Source organism: Heterocephalus glaber, unplaced genomic scaffold (genome assembly GCF_053883595.1).
Source record: "Heterocephalus glaber isolate CG9 unplaced genomic scaffold, H.glaber_assembly_v1.0 deba00001538, whole genome shotgun sequence".
In the NCBI taxonomy this organism is placed as follows: domain Eukaryota; kingdom Metazoa; phylum Chordata; class Mammalia; order Rodentia; family Bathyergidae; genus Heterocephalus; species Heterocephalus glaber.
In genome coordinates, this window is record NW_028258333.1 from 30,448,525 (window position 1) to 30,461,602 (window position 13,078).

General features: G+C 35.6%; 1 long non-coding RNA gene across 1 annotated transcript; it reads left to right on the plus strand.

Annotated features, from left to right (window-relative positions):
* Positions 1 to 1,528: 1,528 nt before the first annotated feature.
* Positions 1,529 to 9,690, plus strand: LOC101707347 (uncharacterized). The gene is made up of 4 exons (XR_205418.3): positions 1,529 to 1,776; positions 2,856 to 3,108; positions 6,869 to 7,034; positions 9,507 to 9,690. It is a non-coding gene; the product is annotated as an uncharacterized LOC101707347 (long non-coding RNA).
* The last annotated feature ends 3,388 nt before the right edge of the window (positions 9,691 to 13,078 follow it).

Here is a 13,078-nt window from a genome sequence, read left to right on the forward strand (position 1 = left end):
AATTTTTAAACATTAATAGCAGAAATGTATATCAAATCTAGAAGAGCAGGAATTTATCACTATTTATTTATTTATTTATTTATGTATTTATTTATTTATTTTAACTGATAAGAGTAAATTTACTGCCCATAACTCAATTCTTTTTTTTGGTACCGGGGATCGAACTTGGGCCCTTGTGCTTGTGCAGCAGACGGCGAAACCACTGAGCTAAATACCCAGCCCCCCATAACTCAATGCTTACCTGAATTGATATTCCTGCTCCAAAATTTTATTGTAATTTATTCTTATTTATAAAACTTTAAAAAGATAGAATTACAAGACATGTTGTAGCTACAGTAACATGCACTCACTGAGGAAAAGACATATTTTGAAATATTTCATCCAAGCAGAAGCAAAGAAAATTTTTGGGTTGCACAACAGCCTCCCAAGGGTGAAGGTGGGATTTACAACACTGATTGTATTTAAAAGTCACCCTGATGAGCACTTGAGGCCAACATTTAAGAGAGTATTCTCACCGGAGAGATTACATGACCTGTCATGCCTTTTCCATTTCTATTTACATGATTTTGTTGTCCTAATAATCATTGTTTTGGAGAACAATTCATTGGCAACCTAAGTGTTTTTACTCATGACCTTGGGAGTTGTTTGGCTGTGTTCAGCTAGAGCTCAGCCATCATCTCCAAAGATGGGGAAATTAGGAAATGGCATGCCGTTAAATCCTATCCTTTAATGGAACATTTCTACTTGTAGTGGCAGCATTTGCAGATAAAGAATGAGCACTTTGGGCCGGGGATTTAGCTCAGTGGTTTTGCCGTGGGCTGCACAAGCGCAAGGACCCAAGTTCGATCCCCAGTACCAAAAAAAACCAAAAAACGAATCAGCACTCTAACTTGTTTTACAAATGGATTAATAATAATGACATTACGAACATCTCCTGCTTCACCAGAATTCTGTTTTAGTAACGTTACAACCCTTCTTATTATCTTTGTCTGAGATCCTAGCATGTGTTCGTTGATCCTTTTCTTTCACCTAGGATATTTTTCCTAAGTGTCTACTCTGCTATTTGTGCTGCAAGGCAGTGATAAAAAGATGCACATACAAGATGCCACCAGAGAGATAATTAGGTAAATGCACAGTATGGTTTGAGTATTTGTGTCCTCTCCAAATTCATATTTTGAAATCCTAATTCCTGAAGTGGGAATTTGGGGAGGTGATTAGGTCATGAGAGTAGATCACTCATGAATGGGATCAGTGGTTATCATGGTATAAATGCTTGTTCCTTAAGGCTTGGTCCCCAGGGTGGCAGTACTGGGAGGTGTGTGAACCTTTAAGAGGTGAGTCCGAGTGAGAAGTTCTTGGTCACTGGGACTGGACCATCAAAGGACTCACAGTTCTCCAGTCTTTTCCTCATGATTTCTCTCTGCTTTCTGGCTGCAGGTATGATGCTTACTCTGACATCACTGTGATGTAACACCCTAATCAGTTGCCTAAAACAATGCCCCATTATTCCTCTTACCAACCCCTAGATTGGACTCCAAACCCTCCAAACTGGGAGCTAAATAAGCATTTTCTCTTTATAACTTAATTGCCTAATGCATTTTGTTGCAGTAATGTAAAGTTAACACAGTGCTCTTACAAAAGAAGCCTAAAGATAGACTCCAGGCTCCTTTCACCACACAGATATGAAAGTACCATCTGTGAGCCAGAAAGCAGATTTTTTCACCACACATGGAATTTGCTGACACCTTGGTCTTACACTCTCCAGTCTTCAGAATTGTGAGTTAAAAATTTCAGTTGCTTAACTTACCCAGCTTATGATATTTTGTTACAGCAGCCCAAATAGACTAACTCAGTGAGTAATTACAATAAAATAAAAACTTTTCTGATTAAAATATAATAGACATTTAGGAATTTTCTTGGAGGAACACCAAACCTAACCTTGTTGATAATCATAGGGATAATGGTGAATTGTTTCTTAGAGCCAAATATATTTCAGACAATTGGTGTGTGTGTGTGTGTGTGATATAAAATGTAGGCAAGAGTACAGCTTATTTGGAGGAAGGAGAATGTGGAATATCCAGAGTTAAACATTGTTCAGAGTTCCAGATGGGGATGAGACAGAAAGGCACTGCCTCAATTTGTCTTATGCTGCTATAATAGAATACCTAAGCCTGGGTAATTTATACTGAACAGAAATTTATTAGCTTAGAGTTTTGGAGACTGGGAAATTTGAACTAAAAGTAATACATCTGGAGATGGCCTTCTTGCTTGCTGTGTGTTCTCATGGTAGTCTGAGAGGACAAGAGAAGATGAACATGCACTAATATCCCCTATGAGGTTGAAACCCTTGTGGCCTAATTACCTCTTAAAGGCCCCATTGCTGAAAAGTGTAACAATGGCAACTGAATTTCCACATGAATTTTTGAAGTGACAAACATTCAAACCATAAGAGGCTCCAAATGTTTCTACTCCAGAACCCCAGGGGCACCGTTCCTGTTGACTGAATCATCCAGGTAAGAGAAATAGTGACCTAAGTTACGCTAGAAACAAGAAAGATAGAAAGAACTAAATTGATCCAAGAAATGTTTAGCAGTAAATTAATCGGCCCTTAGTGGTTGGATATGGGGAATGAGAAAGGAGATAACATGTTGATGGCATTAACTACGATGAGAAACAGAAGAAAATTCAGTTTCAGGTGAAAAGGCTTCTTTGAGGTAGTGATTTTGAAGTATGTTTTGAAGTGTTGATTTTGAAGTATCCGTGGGAACTCTAAGTAATTATTTCTAGGTCATATATAGTTAGACATGCAGTTTTACAATTCAGAAGAATTTGAATTAAGTGTATATTTTGAACAGATGATAACTGAGGCCATGGGAGTTGATGAAGTTTGCTGAAGAGAACCACATAGGCTGAGTTACAAAAGAGCTCAGCATACCCCCGAAGACCAGCAATAACTGAAGGATGAATACAAGAGAAGACTGCAAAGTAACCTGAGCCAGAACCACTAGATGGAGTGAGGTTTTAGAAAACTGATGGCTATACTGAAAAGTTAAAAATCATCATTAAAGACAATAATAATCCCTGGAAATAATTTCAGAATCCTAAACGGTAAAAATTTTTTTAAAATTAGTCATTTTTTTTGTTTGAGGATAGTACTCTAGAAGTATACCTACATAATGCTAGATCTGTAATAATTCTTAAAGGATATCTACCGGAGTATATTTTATAATTTACTTTGATTATCTAGGTTTTAGTTTAATATCCAAGTGAACTATTAAGATGTCATTTTCCAAAATAAAACAGAAATGTCATAAAAACAAGAAAGAAGAGGAAATCAGTCAGTTTATTCTGACCTGTGTGTGTATAAGTGTGTATGTGAACACTTACATATAAATGAGTTTGGATAGATATTTTTATATAAGAATGAGGAAAATTGATCATATATAGATTTAAAGTATTTATTTTGGGTAATAGGTAATAATTGGTTCATTTTTGATAGTTGAATAGTATTAATTTTCATGACAGTAAATGAAAACATGAATGAATATGAAACATACAAACATCTTCAGTGTCTTTAAGCAATCTATAAGTATTTGAGAACCTGACAAAACTTATAGATTGCTTAAAGACACTGAAGATGTAATAGGGAATTTGAAAAATATGCATATACATACAGGCTTCTTTTGTTTTTCTCAGACAAGACTATTGTGGAATAACGAGTTATAAAATGTCATAGTACTGCTGGCAGGAAGAAAAGGCAAGGGAGCCAAAATTATGAATGAGGTTTTATTTGTATTCTATGTAATTTATAATTATTTGCCCTTTATTACAGTGCATGTGTGTGTCATGGAAAAATGGGGAGTGTGAGAGACTTTAGTAGATGTGTTAGTTAGTTTTTTCTCCTTGGTGAGACAAAATGTCTGACACCCAAAGTTATAGGGGAAAGGGTTTATTTGATCACAGTTTGTAGAAGTTTCAGTCCATGATTGGATGGCTCCAAGGCAGGGATGGCAAACCGGTATCACAGAGCTGAAACATGGTGCACACAAGGTAGCAAAGATAACAAGGGACTTTAACAGCATCTTTCTGCCCCTTTTATCTTATTCAGACTACTTAGGGCTGGTAGCACTCACACTCTTAATCCTAGTACCCTTAATTCTAGTGCTAGGGCCTAGCCCCACCATGATTCAATCACACACTCTAGATTCAGCCACTTAGAAAAAACATGAGACTTTGGATGGGACATCTAAACACAAGCCATAACAGTAGACATATTGCTCCTAATAATATAAAGTGTTATGAATGAACTATAGACACAGTCCTGTAAAATGGTCCAATTTGAAGATGATACTTTTTTTGATCACTGGTATATGGCTATGTATATAGAAATCCCAAAAAAGTGAAGCAATCAGTCCATCACTTGGTTATTTGTTTACTTAAAATCAGAAGAGTTAGTTCGACAGACTTCCCCTCCTTGGATGTTTGGACCTTAAATATGTAACCCAGATGTCAGCTGGGGCCATTTTGTCCCCCTTGAGAGATCTAGATAAGATTGGCTTGAATCATGATACCCACCTTGCGGAAAGCCAAAACTCTTTTCAAAATATTAGTGAAATCCAGGTAGCTTGAGTTCTAATGGTTACTGTTTCTCTAGCATCCTCTTTCTCTGTTTCCTTGTTTCTGTCTTTTGAATCCACTATGCTATTCCAGATTCAAATTTTAAACTTGTAAGAAAAGTTTCACAAAGCCAAGATGTAGTTCACTCACATGAAGCATTCATAAATATAGGGGACATTTTGAAAGATTAGGACAAGGGAGGATGAACAGGACAGAAGTATTTACCTTGTGCAAACAATAAACCCAAGACAAAATTTTGTATTTAGTATGAGATAACTCAAATTCTTTGTTATCCTTCTAGATTGACATTTCCACTGGTCCAGAAGGCCCACTGGAATTGTGCTATGGCATAAATTAGTGTATTTATTAAGTGTATTTCATGTAATAAATTAAATATATTATACACCCCCAAGATTTAGATCATTACATTTTTTGTAAAAGCAACAATTGAAAATTATAAAAGTGTACTTATAAAATAAGAGCATCATTAAATTTATGGGAATGATCCACAGAGTATGATATTGAAAACTGTATGGCCTTAAAAGACCCTAAATTAGATTATGTTGCCACAAAAATTAAGATGTAAAATGGTGAGTATAGTAGGTTCCCAATTTTGGAAATATATATTTTGAAATGAAAAGATATTAGACAATATTATAGTCATTCCTTTTAGGGGGAGGGGTTTAGTTAGAAAGAATGACATACTTTCAGTTTTATACTAAGTATTGTTTAAATTTAATTTAAATATTTTAAATAAATTAATAATACATAAATAAATTTAAATTTAAATAAATATTATTACCTTAAATAAATATTATTCGCTTGTTCAGAATAGCTCTTTTGTGGTTATTGGAGAAATAGACTATATTAGAAAAAAAATCAAAAACTTCACATATTTCCTCCCCCCTCATGCATTAAACTCTAGCCACCCTGGCCTTCCTCCTGCCTGGCTGATTTGTCAATTCTATTCCAGAACCAGAACCTTTGCATCTACTCTTCTTTCTGCTTAGTTTGGAATTCTCTTCTCCAGATGCCTTGCCTCATTTGAATTTCTAATCAAATTTCATGTCAAAGATGCCTTCTGTGACCATCCTATCTACCATAAATTCCCTATTCCACATGGCCATTCTAGATCACTGCCCAATTACTGTGTATTATTTTTTATAGCACTTATCACTCCTTGACATTGTAATGTGTCTTCCCTTTAGAACTTTTACTCTGTGAGAGCAATGGCTTTATCTGCTTTTATTGCTGCAATTTCAATATCTAAGAGTAAGCACTCTTACTTATGTATGAGTTAAATGAAAGAAAGAATAAAACAAATGTTGACATGCCTTCTGAGTCTCATTTTCTATAAACCAGGAGGTTATCAAGAATAGTGTCAAATCTCAGATACTACACCTACTTGTTTTGATTATTTATTAGCCTTTTCCACATAATTAATAACAGTGGTTCCCAACCTGTCTGTGGAACACAATTTTTCCAAGGACAGGAGTTTGAGGGGAGGGGTGGAGGGAGGAAAGGTTTTGGGATTAGATTCTGGTAAGGAACGGACAGCCTAGGTCCCTAGCATGAGCAATTCACAGTAGGGTTCAGGCTTCTGTGAGTATCTCATACCGCTGCTGATCTGACAGGGAGCAGAGCTCAAGTGGTAATGCGTGAGAGCTTTGGCAATCAGCTATAAAACAGGTGAAGCTTCGCTTGCTAACCAGCTGCTCACCCGCCCACCACTCTCCCACTGCTGTGCAGCAGAGCTTCTAACAGGCTACCAACTGGTACCACTCAGAGGAGGGGGGGGGGGGGACCTGACTGGTAAGACTCAAAATTCAGAGCAGAATTTGGTAAATGTACTAAAAATAAAAATGATAATTCCAAAAATTTTGAATCATGACTTGGTATAAAAATACATATTATTTTATGGAATCCTCATAATAATCTTCTTAGATGTGCTCTATTATGATATTCACCTTATAGGGAGGTAAGGCTCAAGTTCACCTAAGTAGCTGCTGACTTTACATTCCCGGTGGACCACATTAATGGTATACATTTCTCTACAGATTACCCTTAAAAGGCATATTTTTTCCACCATAGGGTAAAGAATAGCATGAATTTCTAAATTTTTTGACAAATAGTTAAGACATGACCAACTGAATTGCAAATGCATGCTAAAAAGTACAGGTTCTGCTTCTCTCAATACATCTGTATATGTGTTATACATTTAAAAATTTTTTCTGCTTATAACAATTTCCAGTGTTAGAGGATACTTTATGGCATGCCATGGATGAGGGAAACCACATTGTTAAGGAAGATACATGGACTGTGAGCTCCAAAGAAGATTGCTAGTCCCAGCATCTTCTCCTAACTGGAGATTGGCACTATGAATCCTTCGACTAAATACTGCATGGGAAAAATATTCAGTAAGTGATCTACAATTACTATTAAATATCCACCTTTCTCTCAGAATAAATTCCTTTGTATTCTACATTGCTTTTCCCCTGAGTTAACACCAGAAACACCAACCTCCCACGTCTTCCCTCACTGTGCAGATTCTTAGCCACACAAGTTCTCTGTATCAGCTCATCTGACCCAATTTTCACTCCTCCCTGATCTCTGATTTCTCCCACTGAAGCTATTAATCTCATAGTCTGGTGCCATAAAATCTATTGTCTTGTTAAACACTTCTCCAAATATTTTTCTTCCTTTTTTTTGGTACTAACTAAATCCTCTCTGGATTACTGAAGAGTAGTTTTCCTCCTCCTTTATACCATACATCACTGGACCTGGAATAGCATTGGTAATTTGGAAGGCAGAATCATTGCCTGCCTTTCCATCCACCCCCCAAAAATCCGTGTAAATTGCAGAGACTGTGAATATATTCTTATACATAGCAAGAAGGACTTTACTTATGGAATTAAAGATTGTGGAATGGGAAGATGATGTTGAGTTATCTATCTATGTGAGCTTGTTACAGTCATAAGGATTCTTATAAGAGGGAGGCAAGAATCTCAGAATCAAGGAGAGATATCAAGACACCATCTACTGGTTTGAAGATGGATGAAGAGATCATGAGCCAAGGAATGCAAAGAGGCTCTAGAAGCTGGAAAGAGCAAGAGAACAGATTTTACCCTGGAGTCCCTAGAAGGAGCACAACCCTGCTGGCATTTCAGTGATAGCCAGAGAAACACACTTCAGACTTTTGACCCCCAAAACTGCAAAATAAGAAAAATGTGTTACTTTAAACCATTCAGTTTATGGTAATTTGTTACAACAATAATAGGAAACTAACGCAGATAACTTTCTTGTTCATCCTGTTACTTGTTTACCATCTTCCTCCCTGCTCTTGACCCCTAGCTCCTTTAGGTACATGTGATCAGACTTAATCATTGTTGCTCTTTCTTGATGCTGTTGTCTATCAACAGTCTGATTCCATTCCATTTATTGAAGATATTTACTCGCTATTCCCTGGCTTTCTCTCCATCATGTTCTTAAATTATTTCTGGTGTCGTCCATAGAAATATGTATGACCACTTTCTACCCTGACTTTTTTTTGTACTGTGCATCAAACTCAGGACCTTGCACTTGCAAGGCAGGCACAGTGCCGCTGAACTAAATCCCCAGCCCGTAACCTGATTTTCAATCCTTGACTTTCTTAGAAATTGATCTTTGCCTCTGCCTCATCTCCACTCTTAGGGTCTTGCTATAATTTTTATTAGGAACAGTGAAACGATTACTTACAAATTATGAATTTTAAGTCTTACTCAGGACATAAGATGAGAAAGACTTCCTTCTTGTGTTCTCTATTTTACTTCCTCTAGTACTGTCATTCTTATATTTCTCAGGTTTAGTTTATTGACCTGGCTACTTTTTTACCATGTGTCATCTCTTCGTGTGTTCACTTTGGTTTCATCATCTTAGAGTCAGTGTTCCACCACAAATTCCATTATATAAGCCCTCGTATTCCTCACATGTCTCTTCCTCCATGGCACTGGCATGAAAAATCTTTAACCCAGGTGAAATCTTACCCATTAGCTTTGTCTTTCTGACAAGGTATATTTATATCATCATGCAGATGGAATTCACTCAAATGTATTACCACAAATATCTACTGGAATTTTAACATTGCCAATAATTCTACTACATTTTAAAGTTTATATTTTTTTCTGTTCTCAATCCATCAGTTCTCATCTCTTCTCACTCATAACTGATTAACAAAATTCTTGCTTTTTAAATTGAAAAAGCAATTGTGCCAAAAATGCCTCATCTAACAGGCACTAAATCTACCAACCTGCTTTCATTGCCTGTATAAAATCATCTTTCTGCCTCACCCATTATACAGTGAATGAACTATCTTTTTTCCTATATAAGGCTAATCATTTTATTGAAATTATTTGTTTATGGAATTTCAACTCTCCTCCTCCCTTCTATTGTAAATCTTGTTACAATAAATATCAGATAAATTCCAAATTCTCAATTTCCTTCCCTGTTAGAAAGTATTTTAACACAAAAAATATACTATACCTTTCAAATGAAAAGAAGAATACCTTACTACAACATTCCCCATTCTATCTTTTAATAAAATTCCTGAAATAATTGTGTATATTGATCATCTCCACCTCCTCCCTGTGACAAGGGTATTCACTTATTTATTCCTGAAATGCTTCCACTTGGTTTCCAGGGCATTACACATTCTTGGTTTTCTTTATGTCTTTGAGCCCTTCTCATGAGATTCCTTTGCTAGGTCTTCTATTTTTTAAAAATCTTTTAATGTTGTAGTGCTTTGCAGATAGGCATTTAAAATTGTTTTCTGTTCTGCTGTGAATGCCTTTAAACAAATAATCTCAAAATTAATCTTCACAATTTTTAAAATGATTATTATGCTTGTTTTATAGATGAGAAAACTGGGAGTTGGCCTTCAATGATATGGTAACCCAAGACTACAGTGAAACAAGTGACTGAAGAGAGGAATTCAAAAACAGACCTGAATAAAGAGAGTTCAGGCCCTTCCTAACTGTATCCCTGGTTACTGTGCCGTTGTCATTCCTGGGGTTTCTGATGCCTGCAATTAAAACACTCATTTAGAGTACAGATAGAGTGAGCTCAGATTCCAGGTTAGTATCCAATGTCTGTCGTCATGGCTCCTTTCTCATTTTTGGCTCCCCTTTTCACCTTTGGCTTCATGACGCCAAGAGTTCTAATGGTGTCCACTTTCTTTTTTCTCTTACTACTTTTGTCTGATAAAACTTTGATATAACGTTGAATATTTTCCTGGGCCACATTAGAATATGGGGGTATCTAAGACTCTAGCAGGCAGGATCCAAACTAGCAGCAGTTGCACATGGGGGCTTTGTTCTTTGGGAATTACTTAACTATTTATCTCATTGGCTATAATAAACATGGCCTACTGATGTTTAAAGTCTCAAGAGCTATGAACATATTGAATAATAAATCCTCTAGTTAATTTGTGTGTTTATCTTATTTCTGTATAAGAATGTGAAGATCTTAAAAACCCTATGTTCAAGGAACCTGAGGTGGGCCATTTTTAGTGTATCAAAGCTTGTTGTATGTAGCAAAGGTTTCTGGAGCTTCAAGGAGAAACTTCTCTTGCTATTGTTTAAAACTGAGTAGTTCTGGGAGAATTTGTTTGTGACTTTTCAAGATTCTTGAAACTTTTTTCTTTGTGATCATATTTTTAAAAATGAACAATGAATTCTTCATGTGTACATGTGTGTGAAATATTTGTCCTCTGATCTGGGGGATAAATGAGATCGATTTAATAGTAGTTTATTGGAGATGCAGTATTTCTATTCTGAACTATCATACCTTAAAAGAATAAAGGTTTGTGTCTTTCATGATTTAATTTATTCCCAAGTCTTCTGTATTGTGCTAGCATCACAAAATCCAGGAGTTATCATGAAAGAATTTAATATTTAGTAAAGGCCTATTTTTTGTGTTTTATATACAACAGCTTATTTAACCTGGGTTTGTTTTATGTCTAAGCCTTTGTAATTTATATCTTCAGAGGAGGTAAAATTGCATAAATTCTACAGAATAAAGCATGTTTAGTACTTTGTAGAATAATGAATGTATTAGAATCTTTAACTTTTTAATAAGTTCAAGCCAGTGCCTGATACTGGTATTTAGAAAATTTAAAACTTTTTCATGATTTTATTCTTTTCTCTGTGTGTGTGTGTGTGTGTGTGTGTGTGCGCGTGTGTGTGTGACAGAGAGACAGAGAGCGAATTAGAAAGTGTTTCACTGTGTCAGAAGATAAATTATAAGGAGCATAAGCAAATTGCCTTGCCGATTCATTTTCAATCTGGCACATTAAAATTAACAAAAAAATACATTAATGAGATAAATTTAGTAAGTTTAATATTTTATATTCCTACTACAAAAATAAAATTAGCATTTACAAAATTTACAGTGAAATGAACATTTCCCACATTTTTAATGATTTTATTAATTAGCTTATATAAGGACAAGTCAAAATGCCTCCATATTACTATCTTTAAATATTCAATTTAAAACTCAGAAGATGATGTTATTATCAAAAGGGAATTATCATAAAGGTAAACATATCAACCATTTTTTCCTAATTCTGATTTACTTTGGAGAGTACTCCACATATTGAATAATATTTGGCTACTGAAATTTATTAGTTAAATCAAACCTATGTATAAAATGACTAGAAATAAAATTGAAGCAAATTCATATCATACTCTAAGAACTTCAGATGATGAACTTGTCCTCGTGTTACCTTGAAAGACTCCATGCCCTAATCATATCACTAGTAAATATTTCTATTTATTAAGTAGTTTTCATTTACTGAAACATTATTGTATTTCAGAATTAGATATAAATCTGGGGCCAGGGATTTAGCTCAGTGGTTCTGCCACCTGCCTCTCAAGCACAAGGTCCCGAGTTCGATCCCCAGTATATATATACATACATAAAAAAAGAATTAGATATAAATCTGTAACTTTAGACAAATTTCTGAACACTTGAGACTTAGCATTTAATTTTTCCCATTTTCAAAACTGGAGTTGATATACTACCAACTTTATTTATTGTGAGGAAATATGATCATATATATAAAGCAGAGGTTGCAAGCATCAGATGCAGCTAAATAAATCTGGTGCACAGACATGTTTTGTGTGGCATGCACTGTGCTTCAAAAATAAACAGAATTAATATCTGAAATCTGGACAATTTTGTATATGAATGAAAATTTTTTATTTAATCTTGAAAATTCAGTAGATCTTGCAGAGAGTCTACATTCTTGCAGGCGATAATTGTTTGAGTATTATAACACCTATAATTTGAAATTTTTCATGACATCTTTGACACCATAGAACCCAAAGTCCTAACTGTATATTCTGATCTAATCTGATATACCCTCAATGTCATAATAAAAGTTCCCCAAATATCTAGTTCATCTATTAGTCCAGCTAGATAACCTGCACCTGGGCCTCAATCTAATAGTTTTCCCCTCTCTACCGTCCAGTGAAATTATTCAATGATGCCAATCATTTACTCCTGAGGGGACTAGGGGCACTCTGTCTTCTTCTTACTAGGAAATCTGGCTTCCAGTCTCTGCTGGTCCTCTCTGATGCAAGTGCAATGTCCATGTAGCCCTGCTCCCCAAGGTTATAAGCATTCAGATAATAGATGCTGTCAATATCATCTTTCCATTGCTAAATGTTATGTATTTGGCATCTTAAAAGACTTATAGCAAAGGATCCTTATTTCTTAATAGCCATGTAGGAAGATGTCAGAAGAGCATACAGCTAAATAGAAGTGGTGTCTGTAGAGAGCAAATTTGCTTTGTAGTTCTTATCACTTACAGTCAGTCCTCTCTACTGGTTGGTTTTTTACCTACCTGGCTCCTTTGACATCTATGCTGTGTAGTATTTAGCCCAATTATGTGAACATGAAGTTCTCAATAGATATAGTTTATTGTTACATCATGCTCCATGCGAAGATTGAAGTGGAGAGAATTGGCCATTGCACAAGTAGGAAAATATGTCCAGAGAGATGGTAATATTCAAAGTGGACACTGAGAGTAGAGAAGGTGTGGTAGAGGTGGAGACAGAAAGAAGGTGGGCTAGGGGGGAGGCCATTCCAAAATCACAGTGTCTCCATCTAAGCTGACTTAGATTTCCTTCCAAGAACATAAATGTCTTTTGCCTCAGTCATGTTAGATCCTCATAGTCCTAAATATAGCATTACTCTATTATCATACCATCAGTGTTGAGAAGGATTGTGGCAGAATAGCCTAAGCAAAGGCTTGGGAGGAGAAAATCCACTATCAGAGATCTGCAAAGTGACAATAGATTTTTTTTTTTTTTGCAGAGAAAACCAGAATATATAGTTAGAGATATACAATGGAGTCATATTATAAACCACCTGGAGTAAGAAGATTGCAGCTTTGTATCTTGTCTGGGAAACTTAGTGAAACCTT